Below are 22,213 nucleotides of genomic sequence, written 5' to 3'. Positions count from 1 at the left end.
TACACTATTCCCGCGCAAATACTTTGCAGAATCATAGTATGGAGATCGTACATACAGACGACAATCGCGTCTGAATAGCAATTGGTGTATGAGATTGCTTGTAATCCGTCGTTTTCTTCTTCTCTATGCACTCCTTCATGCTGCACAGTTAGTCCCATTCATACGAAGAATACTGCACTTTAGCCCCAACCTGTTGAACGTTTTTTACTTCTATAGCTACTTCAAAGTCACTGTTAGGTTCTAGGCGAGCATTCATGCTGTTAGATCCACTGGCAGCCAAATTATATGTCTTGGCGAATAACAGTACTCTTGTGGGACTTTACTGAGGTTCCTTGAGTTGAGGAACGTCCAGTGATTGTGACTACAGTACAGTATAGTAGAACGACAGCAGGTACAGGTGCACTGAATTTCAGCTGGCTATCTGCATTTCAGATGGAGCTCTTGCGCTCCTGAAAAGATACATAAGTATAATCGAAAATATTAGTAAAATACGAGGGTTGTCCAGAAAGTAAGTTCCGATCACTCGCGAAATGGACACCACAGTGAAAACCCAATGAAGCTTTGCACAGATGTGTTGGGTAGTGTCTCTAGTATGACCGTCGATTGCATCGATAAGCTCTTTTCAGATATGAGCGCACTGTGAGCGAGGAAAGGTGCCTAGAACAACGATGTCTGCCGCCAAGTAGGAGAGCCCGCTCAGAGGCTTCGCCTTAATGAATGCAGCCCACCTAACACAACTGCCACGCACTTCATTCTTCATGGCAATTCTCAGCCATACTCTGCAGGGGCAGTGAAGACGCTCCTACCGCCTTTTCGAGGGGAAGTGTTCGATCACCCACAACACTGCCTTAATTGGCTCGTCCTGAGTATCATCTCTGTTCACATGAAACGCTGGATCCGAAGACAACACTTGGGCGCAGGCTACACGCTGAAGACCAGCGTAGAGAATTATCGGAAAGCACAGGCGGCTGCCTTCTATGACGATGCTGTTCGAAATTGGTATAACGCTCCGACAAATGTCTAGGTCGGAGTGGCGACTATGTAGAGAAGTATCTGGAAAGTGTAGCAAACTCTGGAAAGTAAAATGTTTCTGATTTTCACTGTGGTTCCCATTTAGCGACCAATCGGAACTTACTTTCTGGACAACTCTAGTAATAGCAATAATAATAGTAACTGATGGATAAATACACTCCTGGAAATTGAAATAAGAACACCGTGAATTCATTGTCCCAGGAAGGGGAAACTTTATTGACACATTCCTGGGGTCAGATACATCACATGATCACACTGACAGAACCACAGGCACATAGACACAGGCAACAGAGCATGCACAATGTCGGCACTAGTACAGTGTATATCCACCTTTCGCAGCAATGCAGGCTGCTATTCTCCCATGGAGACGATCGTAGAGATGCTGGATGTAGTCCTGTGGAACGGCTTGCCATGCCATTTCCACCTGGCGCCTCAGATGGACCAGCGTTCGTGCTGGACGTGCAGACCGCGTGAGACGACGCTTCATCCAGTCCCAAACTTGCTCAATGGGGGACAGATCCGGAGATCTTGCTGGCCAGGGTAGTTGACTTACACCTTCTAGAGCACGTTGGGTGGCACGGGATGCATGCGGACGTGCATTGTCCTGTTGGAACAGCAAGTTCCCTTGCCGGTCTAGGAATGGTAGAACGATGGGTTCGATGACGGTTTGGATGTACCGTGCACTATTCAGTGTCCCCTCGACGATCACCAGTGGTGTACGGCCAGTGTAGGAGATCGCTCCCCACACCATGATGCCGGGTGTTGGCCCTATGTGCCTCGGTCGTATGCAGTCCTGATTGTGGCGCTCACCTGCACGGCGCCAAACACGCATACGACCATCATTGGCATCGAGGCAGAAGCGACTCTCATCGCTGAAGACGACACGTCTCCATTCGTCCCTCCATTCACGCCTGTCGCGACACCACTGGAGGCGGGCTGCACGATGTTGCGGCGTGAGCGGAAGACGGCCTAACGGTGTGCGGGACCGTAGCCCAGCTTCATGGAGACGGTTGCGAATGGTCCTCGCCGATACCCCAGGAGCAACAGTGTCCCTAATTTGTTGGGAAGTGGTGGTGCGGTCCCCTACGGCACTGCGTAGGATCCTACGGTCTTGGCGTGCATCCGTGCGTCGCTGCGGTCCGGTCTCAGGTCGACGGGCACGTGCACCTTCCGCCGACCACTGGCGACAACATCGATGTACTGTGGAGACCTCACGCCCCACGTGTTGAGCAATTCGGCGGTACGTCCACCCGGCCTCCCGCATGCCCACTATACGCCCTCGCTCAAAGTCCGTCAACTGCACATACGGTTCACGTCCACGCTGTCGCGGCATGCTACCAGTGTATGCGATGGAGCTCCGTATGGCACGGCAAACTGGCTGACACTGACGGCGGCGGTGCACAAATGCTGCGCAGCTAGCGCCATTCGACGGCCAACACCGCGGTTCCTGGTGTGTCCGCTGTGCCGTGCGTGTGATCATTGCTTGTACAGCCCTCTCGCAGTGTCCGGAGCAAGTATGGTGGGTCTGACACACCGGTGTCAATGTGTTCTGTTTTCCATTTCCAGGAGTGTACTTTCAGACTTCTTGGCCAACTTCTGGTGACAGTGCTTCACGACAATACTTTCACTACTGTGTACGAATCTCGAATGGTCCCTATTGGGTGAGAGCGAAGTGGTGAAGAGTTTAGTAGGGGGTGGGGGAGGGGGTGTGGGAGAGGGGAGGTGATGGGGGGGGGGAGGGTGTGACCTTGAATATGACATGCTTCACTTTTTTGTCAGGCAGTGAATTTAGAAAATTCTTTCAATGAATATCAACCTCCATCTCTATTTCGTACAGCCATTTTTGTATGGTCGCTTCGAAAATTAATATAAGGTTTTCCATGCTTGTTTGTGTTTCCAGTGCATGATCAGGAGTAGTTCAATAGCACAATAATGGACATCTTCGCATATTTATGCGCATACGTTACATCGATTTTGAACGGTATAGACCTATAATTATGAGAATCTGTGCAAAGTTCATTGATGAAAATGGGAACTACCTGCGCTTTTTTGCGATTGTTTGGTATTCTTCGTTGCTCCAGCAACCTATGATAAACTGCTGGTAAAAGGGGAGCTAGTAATATCGCATGATTTTTAATGTTATGTCATCAGGTCCAGACGACTTCCCATTGTCAAGGGATTACTTATCTTAGCATCTGACATTTCGGCGTTCTCACGATGTTTGAAGGCGGAACGGTGTTACAAGCTCTCCTTAGCGATAAGACGGAATTCAGTATATCAGTCTTCTGTATGTCAACTACTGTTTCCATGACACTACGGTCACTTAGTGACTGAATAGACGATTATCAGTGTATCGACTTCAAGTAAGAGCCAACTTCTCAGGTTTTCTGGTCTGATCGGTGGGCAAGATTTTACTTTACAATTGGTGAAAGCCTTTTGCATTTTTCTCCTTATGCCCATTTTGGCTTCTTTCAGCGTTTTTCTAACAAGACTTTTACTTCACTTAAATATGGGTGAAGTCCTCTTTGACTTGGTAGCAGATTTCTAACGCGTCTATTGAAGCATGGCACGTCATTCTCATTCCATAGTTAACCTGCTCAGCATATACCACTGACTGCGAAGATGTACAGTTTTTCTATATTTTACTTGGGCTTTTTGTAAGTTTAAGGAAGATTGGGGCTTGACGCCCAGTCGGCTTCGAGACGTTTATAGACGAAGCGCTGTCTGGGACTGGGGAGGCATTGGGAAGGAAATCAGCCATGTGTTTTCCAAAGGATAATATCTTCTGCATCAAAATTCTACAATGGCTCAGAATTTGATCGTTTTCTACGTGCGTTTTTATATAGTTCACCTGGCTAGACATATTTCATATGATTTTGCAGTTAAATTATTTACATTCCAGTTTTTCATTTCTTCCAGGCGCATTTTTGCTTTGGGATCACAAATACCATTCATCACTAAAATCTATGAAATAGTTGGTAAACCCACGGTCACCATTCTAATGCCTTTTGTCTATGAGGTGGATTATTGAGAAATTTGTTAATTATTCTCGCTCTGTAAAGCGGTATTTGTTCGTTTACATAACTATGACTTTTAAGAAATTTTTCTTTACCATCACTTCATATTCACAATGAATTATGTATCGAGCAGAATGAAAACAATTTAGCGTGTTATGCCAGACAAAATGTACTGACGAAGACCATCCATTATGCAGGGCGACCTATGGTTACGTGATCAAAAATGTTGCCTGATGCTGGTATGACTCTAGGTGTAGACTATCTATCGCTTGTGCCTTTGTCCCGCATTGTGCGCGGGGTTGGCGTGGTTAATTTCGGATGTGGCATGTTAATGTGAAGGGGTGGCCGGATGCCCTTCCTTCCGCCACCCCGTACCCACCGGGACGGAACCAGAGTACCCCATCTGTCCGCATCCAGTGTAAATCATGGAAAGGTGCGGATGTGTGTCAAATGTCTGTGAGTCGTGCAACTGAGGCGGGACGTGGGGACCAGCCCGGTATTTACCTAGGGGGATGTGGAAAACCGCCTAAAAACCACATCGAGGCTGGCCGACACACCGGCCTGCGTCGTTAATCCGGCGGGCGCATTCGATCCGTGGCCGGCGCGCCTACCCGAGTCCAGGAAGCAGCGCACTAGCGCTCTCGGCTAACCTGGCGGGTTTTACTCTAGGTGTAGACTCTCTTCGTGTATATTACGTTGCTTCACGAGCACACTTTTCAACAGGAGTGTTAGTACAGTCCACAGAGACTATGCCTTCACCATTTCCGACCGGATAAGCATTTTCAGTAGCCCAACCAAGAGTCTTGCCCTGTGGCTGTGTCATAATGTGCCGAAATTCTTCACATACGAGCGTGTCATAGGGCTCCTACAGATATGCTATGACACAGCCTTGACGAAGGCTCATTTCGTGAATTACGGAAAGTGACTGTCCAGACGATTCTGTTATAGATACAGAAATAGTTGCTGTTAGGTGTAGGTTTTATTTGTGCTTGTGTGTAATGAGAAATTGGGATTGTTTTGCCTTAGAGGAAAGAGGGGAACAGTTATCACGGGCCTAGTTTGGCGTAGAAACGGACGTTAAAACTGTAGGTGGGGAAGTAGATGACAAAGTTGTGTTCACTTCAGCAGCATGAGTTCGTAATTTACTTCCTCAATAGGTTTCAGGCTAGCATATTTCCAAATGGAACTCACGATTTTTGTGTATGTATTGTAGACATTTTCCTATGAATTGTAATATTTAGTCTTTAAGCGAACTAGAGAGAACAAATAATACACCACAGGAGCTAACTTCTATGCCAGAACTACGAGGGCATTCTGTAAAGTAACGTTTCTAATTTTTATATGAAAGCTAGTAAAGCTTTTTAAATACAACAAGCATTATTAACATTCTACTTTTTTATTCCTCATGTCTATATATTTACAGCCCTCTTTCGCTAGAGGGCTCAAAATTGTTGCGTGTAACACGCTGGTCTGTAATGCAACTATATTGGCGCGTGAGAAAGAGCGTGCTGTAATGGACTTTCGAATTCGAAGAGTTCGTACACATTTCGAGCACCCTCTCCTACAGCATACCCGTTTTCTCGACACACGTCATGACACCTGCAGTTGTATGAGTGGCTGCTTGTAAACAAATAAAAAAATGTGAACTTATTTACTTCAGCGTTATACAGTTGGTATTGCGGTAGTGTTGTAGATCCAGTTTTGGGGTATACTAGGTTCTTACGTAGTTTGTCATGTACTAACGCTCGTTGGACGGCTTGCAGCTACTTTTAGACACAGAAAACCTTAACTTTCGCTTCGCCCCTTGTTCGCAATTCAGAACATTTCACCATCTTGCTGTTCGAGTGTGTCGCAAGAAATGTATGGCATATTGCGAGAAGGTTTTCAAAATTGTAGTGGGAGTTCTGACGACTTCTGTTCCTTGTTTGTCTCTCTGTGTATGATGATGGAGTGGTTTGTGTGTGTGTGTGTGTGTGTGTGTGTGTGTGTGTGTGTGTGTGTGCCTGTGCGTGCTTTTACCTATTCTATGCCCTGTGTCCATTCTCTTAGAGCGGTAAAGAGTGTGTTGTTTGCAAAGAGTTATGTTTCCGTTTACTACGCTTTTCCCTCCCACTATAGCCTTTCGTATGTAATAAATAAAAAAATAACAAAAGCGTATTGCATCAAGGCGGACTTACAATCCCATACTGTTCTTTTTTGTGCAAGCACGGAACAACGGAAGAGCTTTAAGGTAAAAGGTAAAAATTATTTAGAATGTAGCTTTATAAATTTTTGGTAAGCTGAGTGAGGATAAACATTTCATTAAATTTTGCGAGCGTTAAGACCATGTTTTTATAATTTTGTATTTATTACGCAGTTATGCAGATTTTGTTCTTTCTTAGATGATATATGCACCGTGTTGCTGCTCCCTTTCCCAGCCAACTGTTAACACCAGACGCAATGAATTCAAAACTATGAGTAAGAGGCTGCTCTCTGCAAACATTTATGCGTTTCATGTACTTGAGTGAAGCAGACAAAAAGACATTTGTTTGCTACAGAACGTGGAACTACAGGGAAAAATTTGCTTTACGTTCTCTAGTGTCTTATGGTGAGACAATCGATTTCACTTTTTGTCAGATGTCCTTACAAAAATGGTTCAAATGGCTCTGAGCACTATGGGACTCAACTGCTGTGGTCATAAGTCCCCTAGAACTTAGAACTACTTAAACCTAACTAACCTAAGGACATTACACACATCCATGCCCGAGGCAGGATTCGAACCTGCGACCGTAGCGGTCGTGCGGTTCCAGACTGTAGCGCCTTTAGCCGCTCGGCCACTCCGGCCGGCGATGTCCTTAGACGTATCGTCTAAATTGAGACAAGTTTATAGCAACTGAAGACAGCGGTTGGTGCACCGAAACGTGTAATGGAAGTTTAGATATTCGGGAATCTGAACTACTAGTTTCAAAGCAACAAGGTATGAAATAAATATAATTTATTTATTGCGTGTATAGGACATGCTTTCAAAGTTTAGTAAAAATAGGAGACTATGTCAATTTTATTTAGTAAAAATAGGAGACTATGTCAATTTTATTTATAGATGTGCGATGCATGATAAATGGGTTAAGCAAACTACGTGACTTCTGTAAATTACTTACAAAATTACTTCAAGAAGGACAGGAGAGATAAATCTTAACGTCGGGACGATGCCCCAGTCATTTAAAGACAGATCGTAGTTACGTTGATCAAAGCTGATGCTATCATGTTCCTCCCTTCGCGCCAACTGAAATATAGTTTATCCATCCAGAGAGTTGCGAGTGAGTTGTTTACCTTCGTTTCATCTCTTTAGATTCTGTACTACTGCAATGATTTGAATCTAACGCTATGAATGACATAGCCGACATCAAAAATTATACTCTTCCCTCCCAACGTTTATTGCACGTAAACGTTTTACTGTTCCTTGCTTATGTATGTAAACTGCTAGGCATTAAAACTGCAAACTCATGAATGCAGTATGAAACGGCCATTAAACTGGGAAGAACTGTAAACGTGCCTGAAAAAGCAAAAGACCATTGGAAAAAATAAGAGCACGAAAAAGGCGAATATGCTCCTGTTTATTAAAAGTGTGGTGCCATATGCCTCATTCTTTTCCTCAGCACTTTTAAAAAAATTTCCACAAATTTTGGCATCTGGACATATTCTCGCTCTTTTTAGCATGCAACTGATCTCTCACTTCACTAACTGTAAGCTTTTCACATCCACTAGTCGCTCACACTCATCCATTCCAACTTTCCCATCCTCACTCACTCATTCTACCCAGCTAATTGTCATTACCTTTTTGTACCTCTTTAACTATCACTATCTCCTGTCTTACAGCAACAGTTCCCTTCGTTCTGGCCAACTACTGCTTTCTTCTCTCGCTGTCACTCTCTCCCTCTTGCTCTCTCTTACTTCTACTATCTCATTCATTCCTTCAAAATGGTTGAAATGGCTCTGAGCACTGACTTAACTTCTGAGGTCATCAGTCCCCTAGAACTTAGAACTACTTAAACCTAACTAATCTAGGGCCATCACACATTCATGCCCGAGACAGGATTCGAACCTGCGACCGTAGCGGTCGCGTGGTTCCAGACTGAAGCGCCTAGAACCGCTCGGCCACACTGGCCAGCCATTCATTCCTTCCCACTGCTGCTGTCTCTTCTCACTTTTTCTCTCTTCCTCGTCGATAGTCGTATACTGTCTCTCATTGTCATTGGCTCTCACCCATTTCCCTTTTGTCCTTCTCTGTATTCGTCTTCCAGTGGTACTGACTCCATTCTTTTCCTAACACTCTTCTGTCACTATGTTTCACTACCACTATGTCCCTCTCTTTCTGGCACACTGCCAATAGCTCCTTCGCTCTTTCTCTGCCATAACCACTGCGTACTATCTTCCAGTATTTACTATTTTTTCGTGTCTTTCCCACTGCCACTGTCTCCTTCCTTCACGCATAAAAAAACCACGATTATGTTCGCACACCCAAATCATTCGGGAAATTTGTAAAATTCTTCCGAAGGTAGAATGAGGCAACTGATGCCCCACTTCCCAGTTAAGTTTTTTAATAAACAAGAGCATATTCGCCTTTCTTGCTCTCCGACAGGAATATTTTTCCGCTGGCTCCCTTCTTCTCCCTGCTACAGCAGGTTATGTCGCTCATATGAAAAGAGCTTAATGGTTCAGTAAAATTTTGTTGGTTTACTTATGTGAAATTGACATAACGCAAAACTGTAGAATTTTACACATCAGACAGAATTTTATGTGTACAAAAACTTTGCATGAGCTTCAGTACTACAAGAACAACGTGGGGTTTTCAGAACCATTCTGATGATAATGAAGGCATATTTTTCCGTGCTACGTCACTTTACAAAATATTTTCTCGCCTGACACCGGGTATTATGTGTACAAGTAAAGTGAATTTGAAACTCTGTAACTCGGAAACGGAGAAAGATATTAAGGAAATTTTCGAGGCCGTTCGAGAGCGGTATCTTCGGTATATATACTAAAATTTACAGGCATTTGCTGTACATAGCCGTCTTGGAATCCGCAGCTCAGTTTTGGTACTCAAAAACCATGTTTTTGGGGTGCTTCACGACGATGGATACAGACTGTTGAAAACGGGAAGATGTCGCTTCTGCATAAATTCCGGGAGAATATGCCGTTAAAATATCAACAATATTCTGCTGTTATTTATTATTTAAATATAACCTCAAACAGAATTTGACGAGCGTATTTTACATTTACAAGTAGGGTAACTTTGAGCCCCTGCATGTTGCAAACGGATGAAGATATCGAAAATACTTTCAAGGTTGTTCGAGATTGAGATCTCAGGAACACATCGTAAAAATTTCAGCCATTTGCTGCCCATAGCCGTCTTGGAAGCCGCGGCTCGGTTTTGGTAGCCAAAAACCATGTTTTTTCGAGTTTTCTCAGGAACTAAATTTATAAGCCATTCAAGCCACACCATAGACCACAAGTAATGCAAAAAGAACCAACCGATTTGCGATTTTGTCTATGTGCCTAAGCTGGAGGAAATGTATAATATTCGAAATTTTCTCCCTGTACTGTAGGATAGTTGCACTAAGATGATTCCTCTGCTGATAACAAAAAGCCAAACACTTGACTCTACCTTCGTATCACCAATAGAACCCGAGGTACAAGCCCCGAAAAATCCCATTTTTATGCGCGGCGTTCTGGAACATATTAGGTAGCGCATGCATACCGATTTATATTTTAGTGCAACCGCACTACGTACATAGCGGTAAAGTTATCTACATTCTGCATATAAGCTGAGTTTTTGTAGCCGGTTTATTACTCAAAAATAGAATTTGATGTTTCTTAAGATATCGCCTTATACTTCTGGTAAGGAGGAGAAACTTCTACCAGTAAATGTCTCAGTTCCACAGGGGCAGGACCATGGCCTATCGAGATTGCAGTTTGTTTGTTGTTCCGAGATGATGTTGCTCCCATTGGGCCGGACCCTACCACTGTCATGTGAATATGGAATCGATACGTTCAGAGGGCCATATTCAATGTAATGCAGGATGTTAAAGCCCCCACGTGACTAGCGCTCGAGAGGACAGATAAAGACTACACAAAACTTTTTATTATAATGTCTAGATCGCTACACCTGCTTTTCCACCGCAGATCAAAGGATTCTTCAGGCCATGCAGTCGCTACCACGGCAACGTTTCAGTTCACTAAATCATAACTTGCTATTAGAAACCGTTAAAAGACTACGCTATCTTTCGGCAGTCCTCCTTTACAAGGAATGCGCCCACTCTAGTAGATCTGTGCTAACACATAAGGACTCCGACGGACTGCGTTTTACCGATTTTGAAATTTTGCTGTGTATCAGCGTGATTCCTATTTTCCTCGAGTCTCTTTGCAAGACTCTCTGTTCTTAATCCAAGTAAAGCTTGATGAAAAACTGACAAATTTATTTCAGCATGTGTTAACTTCTAAATTACTTTTATTCAAAGATCATTTCTCTAAGCTTTAGGATCGTGGGACGCTCGTTTTCCGCCGTTATCTGATTTTGATTAACGAGTACTCGAGTCTGCAGAACTGAAATCTAACTGCTTCTGCAGGTATGTAGGCGACACGTTTGCCGTATGAAATATTTTATACTGTTTTGCACCATCCAAAACCTATGCACTCAAATATCATATTCATTATGGACTTGGAGAAAGTTGGTTGCTGTCCCTACCTTGATGTACCGGTTAGGAGAAAATATGATTGTACTTTAACGCAGGGTGTTTAAACGACAGACTTCTCATTCACATTTACGACGTGATGCCAACAGCTGCCACGACCCAGCACACCGTGAGGGAGTGCCCAATCTTTTAATGTATCGGCTCTATTGAGTGGAAATGAAGTCCCATACTTCTTTACAGAGCGTAGGGGAACGATGCGGGAGACCCGCACCGCCTTACTAGGCAAGGTCCTAATGGAGGTGGTTTGCCGTTGCCTTCCTCCGACCGTAATGGTGATGAATGATGATGATGAAGACGACACAACAACACCCAGTCATCTCGAGGCAGGAAAAATCCCTGACCCTGCCCGGAATCGAACCCGGGACCCCGTGCTCGGGAAGCGAGAACGCTACCGCGAGACCACGAGGGGCGGACATCGGCTCTATTACTATCCCTAAAACGAAAAACCTAGTTTTTATCATCTCAATCGCACTTTTCACGAAAATGGCTGTAGTAAGCAATAAATTCGGTATTCTGCTTGGTTTCGACCCGGTGGGACGTCGAAAGGTCTCGAGACGATAGCCGTTACGATTAAAATCGGCCAGAAATAATTGAAAATGTGTTTTTCGAAGTCCATCAAGCGTAGAGTCTGCCCAGTTTCCTCTGCGAACGACTTCGGCTAGCGCAAGCGTAGACTTTATCATATACCGTGCTGTTACTAACTGACATGAATAAGTCGGTCTATCGGTGTTGTACACGCCCGGGTTCCCGGGTTCGATTCCCGGCGGGGTCAGGGATTTTCTCTGCCTCGTGATGGCTGGGTGTTGTTAGGTTTAAGTAGTTCTAAGTTCTAGGGGACTGATGACCATAGATGTTAAGTCCCATAGTGCTCAGAGCCATTTGAACCTCGGTGTTGTAGAAGTTCGCTGCAACGAACAAAAGCAATAAACGCGTGCAGTATGCAGGCGTTACCACAAGTACCGACACCATTTCTTACACGCAACGCTTCAAGCTATAGTAGGCAGCCATGCTGCTCCATTTCTGTGGAAAACCGAATGTTAGGTTGGAGAGAGTTTACAGTAAAATCTAAACCTAAATTTAGATGATGCAAAGGGATATGGAAAGTTTTTCTCGTGAGCCCGTCTCCAGAAGCAACAAGCTGACACAAGTGATCATTCCATGAAAAGTCAGGCGACTATATGGGACAAAGGGCAAGTGATATAGACATCAACAACAGCCAAGCAAATCTACAATTTTAGAGCACAGCCTTACCACGTCCATTCGATGGATTACTCTAATCCGGAAATTTTGGCCTCCTTTGTACTGCGATAGCGGTCTGAGAGAACGAGTGAGATTCGATTGCGCACCCCACAATAAATAGTGACGGTGGCTTTTGGTAGACTTCTGAACTCTGACTTTTTCTTTCTCGAAACAACAGAGATAGGAACTTGAAAATCATCGAACCATCTTCACATCCACATGTTGCAAGAAGAAAATCCTTGACTGGGATCATCTCTGATATCAGAGACCGAAATGTTCCACTGATACTTGCAAGATTAATTTTCTTTCCCCGTTAAACGTTTATATTGTTTGCCGCGACGCATCATCTACCATTATGGGCTTAAATCGTGCAGCGAGGCAATTCGGTTTGCAGTACATTCCTTACGAATGCCATTGGGTCTGTCTGTCTAAAAAAAAAGAAAAATTCCTGTCTGCGACGATTATACCTGTTTGTACACCCATGCGTTTTACAGACATTTAAGTAATGGATTCTAAGCTCAAAGCTAAAAATGTGTGGAGAATCGGGTTCTAACCCTGGTCTCTGTCTTTCTTGGAATGTGCACCACCTCTACCATCCGTGCCCGCCTTTCGGACCGACTCAAAGTTTCAATTTGTCACTAAATTCTCCTTCTTGAAAGCTGGGTTCAAATTCCGTTACGGTGCGCAGTTTAATTCTAGCCAGTCATCGCAGCAAATTTATGCTAAGAGTAAAAGAATTAATTATCATCTAAACCTTTGTTTGGAATCTTATGTGGAGAGTTGTATTAGCAAGGTAGCTCATTGCTACGGCCATCTTTAAATTTGTATACAAAAGAACCAATGAGGAAAAACAATGGGCCATCTCGATGTGGGAGTTGTTTGCAACGGGCAGAAAATGAACATCATACGGTTCACTGTTGAAAACGCAGCACACCCCTGACGAAATGTGGTTTCCCTAAATAGCTGCCGGCCGGTGTGGCCAGGCGGTTCTAGGCGCTTCAGTCTGGAACCGCGCGACCGCTACGGTCGCGGGTTCGAATCCTGCCTCGGGCATGGATGTGTGTGATATCCTTAGGTTAGTTTGCTTGAAGTAGTTCTAAGTTCTAGGGGACTGATGACCTCAGATCTTAAGTCCCATAGTGCTTAGAGCCATTTGAACCATTTTGACCCTAAATAGCTCTTGTCAAATGCCAGGATGAATTCTTTGAAACTGTACGGCTGATTTCCTTTCCCGTCCTTGAAACAAACCTATCTTGTGCTCCGCCTGTAACGACATCGATGTTCAAGTTACATAAAATTCTGATCTTTCTTCCTTCCATCCTTTTCGAAGTGAAACAAACTGACTCGGGTGCCTAATTAAACTAAACGCGTGCTAGTCGATGGCTCTAATATGCACACAACCAAAAACGAAACTAAAGTAATGACTCGCGCGAGACGTGGACATCCTGCATGCTAAATACAAAACTTGACCAAGAGTCTCTTCAAGAAGTGGACTTACTCTGCAATCTTCAAAGTAATTTAGGTAAAGAAGTAGGAGACAAGAAAGACACAACAGCACGATTTGTTAAAGGAAAAATGACTTTCCATAGGAAAAACAGCTAACATTCAAAAATATAAACCTTGAACTGCCAAAAGTTCATGGATATTATATTTGGTGCACAATTCTGCGTGTGTGCAAAACGTAGCAAGTGAAGAAGACAGAAATAAAGTCATTAGATTTTAAACTGTAATTTTACAGGAAATTATTGGAGAACCCGTGGATAGTAAGAAGTGAATAGCACTACAATGAATCAGCGAAATAGATGGATAATAAATGATAACGATAGGATCGGAGAACACATATTAGACGTAAGTCGTTGCTAAAAGCAAGTGAAAGGATGGTGAAAGGAAAGAATCGCAGTGGAGTATGTAAGGCAGATCGTTGATAATGTGGGATTTTTTTTTCCTTTATTGAGTTTCGATTCCCCCTAAAGGGGGCGGGCTGGCAGCAGCTTATTACGCCGCTCTTCAGCCTACAGAATTTGTTTTAAAAAGATGAAGATAATAAAAAAATAATAACAGTTGGCGATAAAATCGGTGACTTAAAGGTAAAATGGCAGAAAATTCTGGAGCTTAAAGCATAAAACACAGGGTGGATGATGCTAATAAAATACACAGGAAGCAGAAAAATAATAGACAGACAATTAAAAAACACGGCGACAGTCTGGGTTCTGTTCGCAAGAGATATAAAAAGCAAACCCAGCGACAGCATGATTTCTGTTCGCAACACCGTGGAAGGACGCACAACACTGAACACTCACTTAAACACTGCACTAAAAGTTGGCACAAATATGACATACCACACCCGAGAGCAGGTGGGGGGAAACTGGTCAGATGACGGGAAAAAGGGGGGGGGGGGGAAGGAGAGGAAAAGTGAAGGGGGAGGGGGGAAAGGAGCCAATGGAAGAGGAGGATCCGTAAGAGGGGTGGGGGATGCTGAGCAGACGTGCCAGGGAGTGGGGAAGGCAGAGGAGGGGAGTACAAAAGGACTCGGGGGGGGGGGGCTGATGTGGGATTATTTTTTTTTTTTTCTTTATTGATTTTCAATTCCCCCCGAAGGGGGCGGGCCAGCAGCAGCTTACTACGCTGCTCTACAGCCTACAGACTTTTTCTAAATAAAGGAAGAAGAAAGAAACAAGGAAAAACAGGCGGTAAAATGGCGATTTAAAGTGAAAAATGGCGTAAAATTGCGGAAATTTAAAACAGAAAGCAAAGGGGGTTGGCAATGTAGATAAAAGACACAGGAATCAGAAAAGTAACACAGTAGACACACAATTAAAAAACATGGCGACAGTCTGGTTTCTGTTCGCAAGTAATAAAAAGCACACCCAGCGACAGTATGATGGCTGTTCGCTACACTTCCCAAAAGACACAACACGGAGCACGCACTGGAAAAACACACTGTAAAACACTGCACGAAAAAGGCGGCACAAAGATGGCACTTCCGATCCAAGGCAGATGGGGGGGGGGGGACCTGGAGTAGGGGGAAAAACAATGAGGGAGGAGAGGAAAAAACGAAAAGGGGGGGGGTTGATGTGGGACGCAGCAGCTACTCTTTAAATGTAGAAGAGGTCTTTCAAGAGACAGCAATGGAGAACATCAATCGAACCTTGATGTTGATGACTGTAAGAACAATAATGATATTAGAGAAATAGAACAGAATAATGTAGGAACATTTTATTAGGTTAATTGAAAAGGAAATAATTCGGAGGCCTTAACACGTAAACCGCTGAAGCAATGTAATACCATTGCCCATGGAAGAAGGTGTGGTCCGCGTAAGAGCACTGAATTCCCACACACGCCGCTAGAGGGACTCGAGCTCACGTGATGACGTTGGTCAGTGCTTCGGTGAATTTATGAATTTTCTTTCTCTGCAACCGTTCCGCTGTAAGGAACACCATACGCCTCTTTGGTCTTGTTTCGAAACCTCCGTTTCTCTTTCTTTCAGCAAGACTGAATGCAGTGGACGGTCGAAGCGTACACGTGCGCGCTCTCTCGTCACGTGACTGTGTGCCCGTGTCCCTCCAGCGGCGAGTCTGGAGATCTGAGCGCTCATACAGGGACCACAGTATCTTCCATAGGCAATGGTATTGCCATTCCTTCAGCCGTTTTCTTTTTACAGCCTCCGGATAGTTTCTTTTTGAATGACCCTAATACACAACTGAGGTTTGTCACCGATATATCTCAGGGGTGTTTTTTAAGTAAGTACTGTTTTGAAATTAAAAAAAAGACGTGGTAAGATATCTCAATAATTTTATTTTTACATGAAAGCCTGTACCTTAATCTACGCACTGACGCCATTACAGTCTGATTCTTCCTTGTTTCGTTGTGTACTGAGTGTTTTCTGAAAGTATTTGTATGGAGTATAGCCGTGTATGGAAGTGAAACATGGACAATAAATAGTTTGGACAAGAAGAGAATAGAAGCTTTCGAAATGTGGTGCTACAGAATAATGCTGAAGATTAGACGGGTAGATCACATAACTAATGAGGAGGTATTGAATAGAATTGGGGAGAAGAGGAATTTGTGGCACAACTTGACAAGAAGAAGGGAGCGGTTGATAGGACATGTTCTGCGGCATCAGGGGGTCACAAATTTAGCATTGGAGGGCAGCGTGGCGGGTAAAAATCGTAGAGGTAGACCAAGAGATGAATACACTAAGCAGATTCAGAAGGGTGTAGGTTGCAGTAGGTACTGGGAGATGAAGAAGCTTGCACAGGATAGAGTGGCATGGAGAGCTGCATCAAACCAGTCTCAGGACTGAAGACCACAACAACAACTGAGTGTTTAAGATGCCTCCGATAATCGTGAGTCCCGCCGACTGTGAAGTACGGGCTGTTATAAGATTTCTTAGTGCTATAGGCCTAAAAGCGATGTGGCCGAGCAGTTCTAGGCGCTTCAGTCTGCAACCGCGCGACCGCTTCGGACAGGTTCGAATCCTGCCTCGGGCATGGATGTGTGTGATGCCCTTAGGTTAGTTAGGTTTAAGTAGTACTAAGTTCTGGGGGACTGATGACCTCAGATGTTAAGTCCCATAGTGCTCAGAATCATTTGAACCTAAAAGCGATCGATATTCATCGTGAGATCTGCGCAGTTTACGGAGAAAACATTATGAGTGTTGGAATGGTAAGAAAGTGAGCGGGAGCATTTAAAGATGGCCGCACAAATGTGCATGATGAACAACGGAGTGGGCGTCCTTCGGTCGCTAATGAAAGTTTGTTGCAGGAAGTGGACAATAAGGTGAGAGAAAACAGACGCTTTACGATTTTCTCCTTGCGGGATGACTTTCCTAATGTTTCTCTTAGTGTTTTGTATGGCATTGTGATCGACCACTTGAATTACCGAAAATTGTGCGCACGTTGGGTACCGAAAATGTTGACGGATGTGCACAAAACCAAAAGTTTAGACAGTGCATTGACTTTCCTTGAGCGGTACCACAACGACGGTGATGATTTCTTAAGCCAAATTGTTATGGGCGATGAAACATGGGTGGCCTACGTCACACCAGAGTCGAAGCAACAGTCCATGGAAGTTGAGGAAGGACATCGTTTGCTGCAAGACAATGCCCGTCCGCATGTGGCGAATCAGACCAAAGATTCATCACATCTTTTCGCTGGGAAACTCTAGATCATCCTCTGTACAGCCCTGATCTTTCGCCCAGTGACTACCCTCTGTTCCTGCACTTGAAGAGCCAGCCGCGGTGGTCTAGCGGTTCTGGCGCTGCAGTCCGGAACCGCAGGACTGCTACGGTCGCAGGTTCGAATCCTGCCTCGGGCATGGGTGTGTGTGATGTCCTTAAGTTAGTTAGGTTAAAGTAGTTCTAAGTTCTAGGGGACTTATGACCTAAGATGTTGAGTCCCATAGTGCTCAGAGCCATTTGAACCATTTGCACTTGAAGAAACACCTGTGTAGTCAGCGTCTTCAAGACGATGACGAAGTCAAAACAGTGGTGATGCAGTGGTTAACAAGTCATGCGGCAGACTTCTATGAGGAGGGCATTCAAAAACTGGTACAATGTTATGACAAGTGCCTCAATATTGATGGAAATTGTGTAGAAAAGAAGATTAAGGTACAGGATTTCATGTAAAAATAAAATTATTGATATATCTTAGCACGTCTTATTTTAATTTCAAAACGGTACTTACTTAAAAAACACGCCTCGTATTTCAAGCAGTCGTAAGCGAAGGTTGTTTAGTCACACGAGTATCTAATATTGACGACGATACGACATTGCAGTGTGTGTGATTTTCTGAACTACGATGCAATGTTCCTTCGGATATGCATGCATCTCCGAAGGAACATTTAATAAAAGGAACATTTAATAAAACACCTAGGAAAACTATATATAATTTATGTTTCGTCCTTTTAAAAATAAGCGTTCAAAAAGTTTTTTAAATTCTGAGCTTTAGTTAGGAGCTGATGTTGGTGCTGGTGCAGGGTGAGAGGGTTGAAGTAGGGGTGGAGGTGGGAGAGACTAATTAATGTCTGATTGCACTAAGGGGTAATAATATCATAAAGGTGGGAATCACTGTCGTCAACCATGTGTGTAGAACCTGCCCTCGTACATTCATTGTGTATATTCTCATACAGGGGAGACATCTTAATAGAAAGTCGCTTGACCGTTGTCGGTGGATAAAAACCTTATTTCAGTGCCTGTGTTGTTCAGAAGTACGATACAATGTTTGTTCGGATATGCACGTGCGCGTTCTAGCGAAGCAAAAGCTGCTTGTCTGAAATGGCTACAAAGTGCGCTAAAAAGCTACAAACGCGATTCAGTGTTGAGGAAGATAAAGTGTTAATTGACGCGGTGTCGGCAGATACCTGAGTATGCGAACGATATATATCTATACTTTAAAAATGCCCCGACCGGTTAGCAGTGCGGTCTAACCCACGGATTTCCGGACGGAGAAAGAATGCCTGGTCCCCGGCACGAATCCTCCCGGCGGACTTGTGTCGAGGTCCGGTGAGCCGGCCAGTCTGTGGATGGTTTTTAGGCGGTTTTCCATCTGCCTCGGCGAATGCGGGCTGGTTCCCCTATTCCGCCTCAGCTACACTATGCCGGCGATTGCTGCGCAAACAAGTTCTCCACATACGCATACACTACCATTACTCTACCACGAAAACATAGGGGCTACACTCATCTGGGGTGAGACGTTCCCTGGGGGAGGGGGGGGGGGTCCACCGGGGGCCGAACCGCATAACAACCGTGGGTTCGATATGGGTGGTGGAGGGGTGAAGTGGACTGCGGTAGTCGTCTTGGGGTTGTGGACCACTGTGGCTGCGGGGACGGAGCCTTTCCGTCGTTTCTAGGTCTCCGGTTAACATACAATACAATAGAGTGAGATTTTCACTCTGCAGCGGAGTGTGCGCTGATGTGAAACTTCCGAGCAGATTAAAACTGTATGCCGGACCGAGACTCGGACTGGGGACCTTTGCCTTTCGCGGGCAAGTGTTCTGCCAACTGAGCTACCCAAGCACGACTCACGACCCGTCCTCACAGCTTTACTTGTGCCAGTACCTCGTCTCCTACCTTCCAAACTTTACAGAAGCTCTTCTGCGAACCTTGCAGAACTAGCACTCCTGAAAGAAAGGATATTGCAGAGACATGGCTTAGCCACAGCCTGGGGGATATTTCCAGAAGAGCTTCTGTAAAGTTTGGAAGGTAGGAGACGAGGTACTGGCAGAAGTAAAGCTGTGAGGAGGGGGCGTGAGTCGTGCTTGGGTAGCTCAGTTGGCAGAGCACTTGCCCACGAAAGGGAAAGGTCCCGAGTTCGAGTCTCGGTCCGGCACACAGTTTTGATCTGCCAGTTTTACAGTACAATATACTACAATACTTGAAAAATAAAGTGAAGGAAATCATGATTTGGACAGAAGCTGGGCAAGTTATCAGCAACAGAAATAAATAACGCCACATAAAATAATGTAAAATAATTTTAATTTAGGCAGCTATTTATGGATTGAAAACCACGTTTAATCCTGAATTTGTTTATTCATATTAATCATTTTTTTAGCATTATTTATCATTTCTGCTCGTAATATTTTCAATTATGCATTTTAATAATGCATTATTCTAATATGTTCATTATAATACAGCATTGCCATCAAAATGAAAATGATCACTATTACGAATATCTAAGTAATTAACCATGTAATGTCTGATTACATAATTGAAGTAATTACATTATTAATAAGGATTATAAGAAACTGCCTTCACACAATGTTCTTCGTTTAATTGCGTTTTATTTACCTCGGAGTGACAGCCTGTTTTCCAGCAAGTGTTACTGGTGACCTGATCTCAGGTGTTCCTCCACGTTGTTCAAAAGTAATGCAAGCTGGTGATAAGTGGATTTGAGATATGTTTTGAGCCTCTCTTCGTTGTCGATTAAGTTGTTGTTAATTAATATCTTCAATACACTTTCATTCCGTCGGAACAAAATCATATTGATGACCGGTTTTCTGTCCTTCACCTAGGTCATGAGCAATAATGCTGTATTTCATCGTCCGTTGTACGTTTATCAATCAGCAAACCCAAGATTTTTGTTTCCGCCCATGGGATTTATCAATGCTGTACAATATATTGGCACTTTAGTTAAAGTGACAACACTTTGTTTAAACATTCTTTCCAGAGATCCTGCGTGTACAGGATAGTTAATGCAGTGAGGGTTTCATTTTCTGCGAAAACACAAATGCGCGACGTATCCCTGTCCTGTTCGCGCGGTGCAAAATTCCTGCTCCTAGGACAACCTGCCTTTACTTGCAGTCACGCTGACAGTCCATGTTGATGCGCCAGAAAATCAGGTGGCATCGTTCCCGGTACGGTCATAGCTCTTATCTGCCAGTTATTATATCTCTTAAAAAAAAAGTAATGTAACTATTTATTTTGAGGAAACACTCTCCTAGTAAATTCGTTTGTCCTTTGATTTATCGTGATCTGTTACTGATTTTTAGTGGAGTTAGTTTTTACTTTTAGCTTTCAAAAAAAATACAAAAGAGATATAATAAGCAAAATAATGAATTTCGTAGGTTGCCAATTACGTATTATATCTGGTTTTATCGAGCGCCAGGCTCCCTACAAATTACTGTAAATGCAATAGCGTAGTAGTACTCAGCTCTGAAATTATTACTATCACAGAAAATAGACAAGTTTTAATAAAATTATTTCACTGGATTAATCTCACAGAATATTTTTACTTAATTTCTTCCGCTCCGGCTATTAGACATAGTGCTGTGAAAAAATTTTTTTTTAAATGTACCGCGTAATGGCGGCTAATTGTTAACAGTCGGAGATTACTGTTACTCGCTCCGCAGCAGCTGGAAACATGCTAAATAATTTTCATTAAATATTCTTTTCATAAGATAAATGTGGCGTAGGTTCTTGAAATAACACGCGGAGATCACTTTATACTAATGTATTCTTACTAGGACACAGTTTACACCATTAAATATTTGCAATTACGTTACGATAGAAACAAAATGCTAGCGCCGCACAATAGCTTGCGTACCTTAATCCAGCTAACACCAGAACGAACAGAACAAAACAGACTAGACCGAAGAATGAACATTGCATTGAGTTTTATACTCTTACAGAGATGATAATACTTCTTTTAATTACTTACACATTATAATCTCATACACTAAAAATAATGTCTTTTCTGCATTTATCGATATATATTGTATATTTTACAGTTAAATCAATGATAAATCAATGTTTGCAATTCATTTTGAGTCACATACAGTCATTTTTATTTATTTTTCACCTCGATAATGGTGAATATTGAAAAAGGGACACTACACAGTCTGCCATGCTCCTGACAAGGGTTCCATCATGGAGGGTTACATACCAGCCTGGTACCAGTTACATACCACCCACAGCTTTTCAAAGCGGCCAGTGTGTCCTTTTAAGGGGGGGAGGGGGGTGATTAATATTGTCCGGTGGGCTTCTCTGAGACGTCGTACTGTAGAGCAGGATGACAACGTGCATCTAATAATGGTCAACACATCTGCCTCGAAGGCGGTTACAGTTTCAAACGATGGCGACACGGTGCAGGAAGCAGCTAGTGCAGTGTGGCGGTCCAGAAGAGCCAGTCGGCGGCAGTTAATTGCGGCGCCGGAAGCAACAACAAAGGGAGCGGCGGAGTGGCGGCAATACCGGTGGAGGGCTGTCGACGCGCTGGCCGGCTATTGGCCCCTGGAGGAGGCTGGAGGCTTCCAGAGGGCGCGTGGGACTGCCGGGCGCGTGGGCGGTGGCTGCACTGGCGCGTGGCGGCGCCTTTTAATAGACCGAGCAGGAATACACGCGGCTGCAAGTGTAGGTGTCGATCGAGAGCGCTCACCGCAAACAAAAATGTCCACAAACATTCGCTAAAAGAAATGACACGCACCTGAAGTAAGGTCGTCATCTGCTGACGTTGTCAAGAGGTTGATGACAAACACAGAGTGCAATTCGTGTATGGACGTCCTCAGAATTTTTTCCAAGAGAGTGAAAGAACCAAAACTTGTCATTTTTGTGTAACTGATCGGTGAGTTTAAGAACGTGTTGCGTCCCAATAACTTAACATGACCATTTTTCTGTAAAAGTGTCGTGTCTCAATAACTAAATTCGACAAGAAAAAAAGTACATAAAACTTTTTGTATCCCAAAAAATTGATAATAATC

The sequence above is a fragment of the Schistocerca cancellata genome, chromosome 3 (genome assembly GCF_023864275.1).
Source record: "Schistocerca cancellata isolate TAMUIC-IGC-003103 chromosome 3, iqSchCanc2.1, whole genome shotgun sequence".
NCBI classification, from domain to species: domain Eukaryota; kingdom Metazoa; phylum Arthropoda; class Insecta; order Orthoptera; family Acrididae; genus Schistocerca; species Schistocerca cancellata.
The sequence above is the reverse complement of the archived record's forward strand: the minus strand, read 5'-3'. Positions refer to the sequence as shown.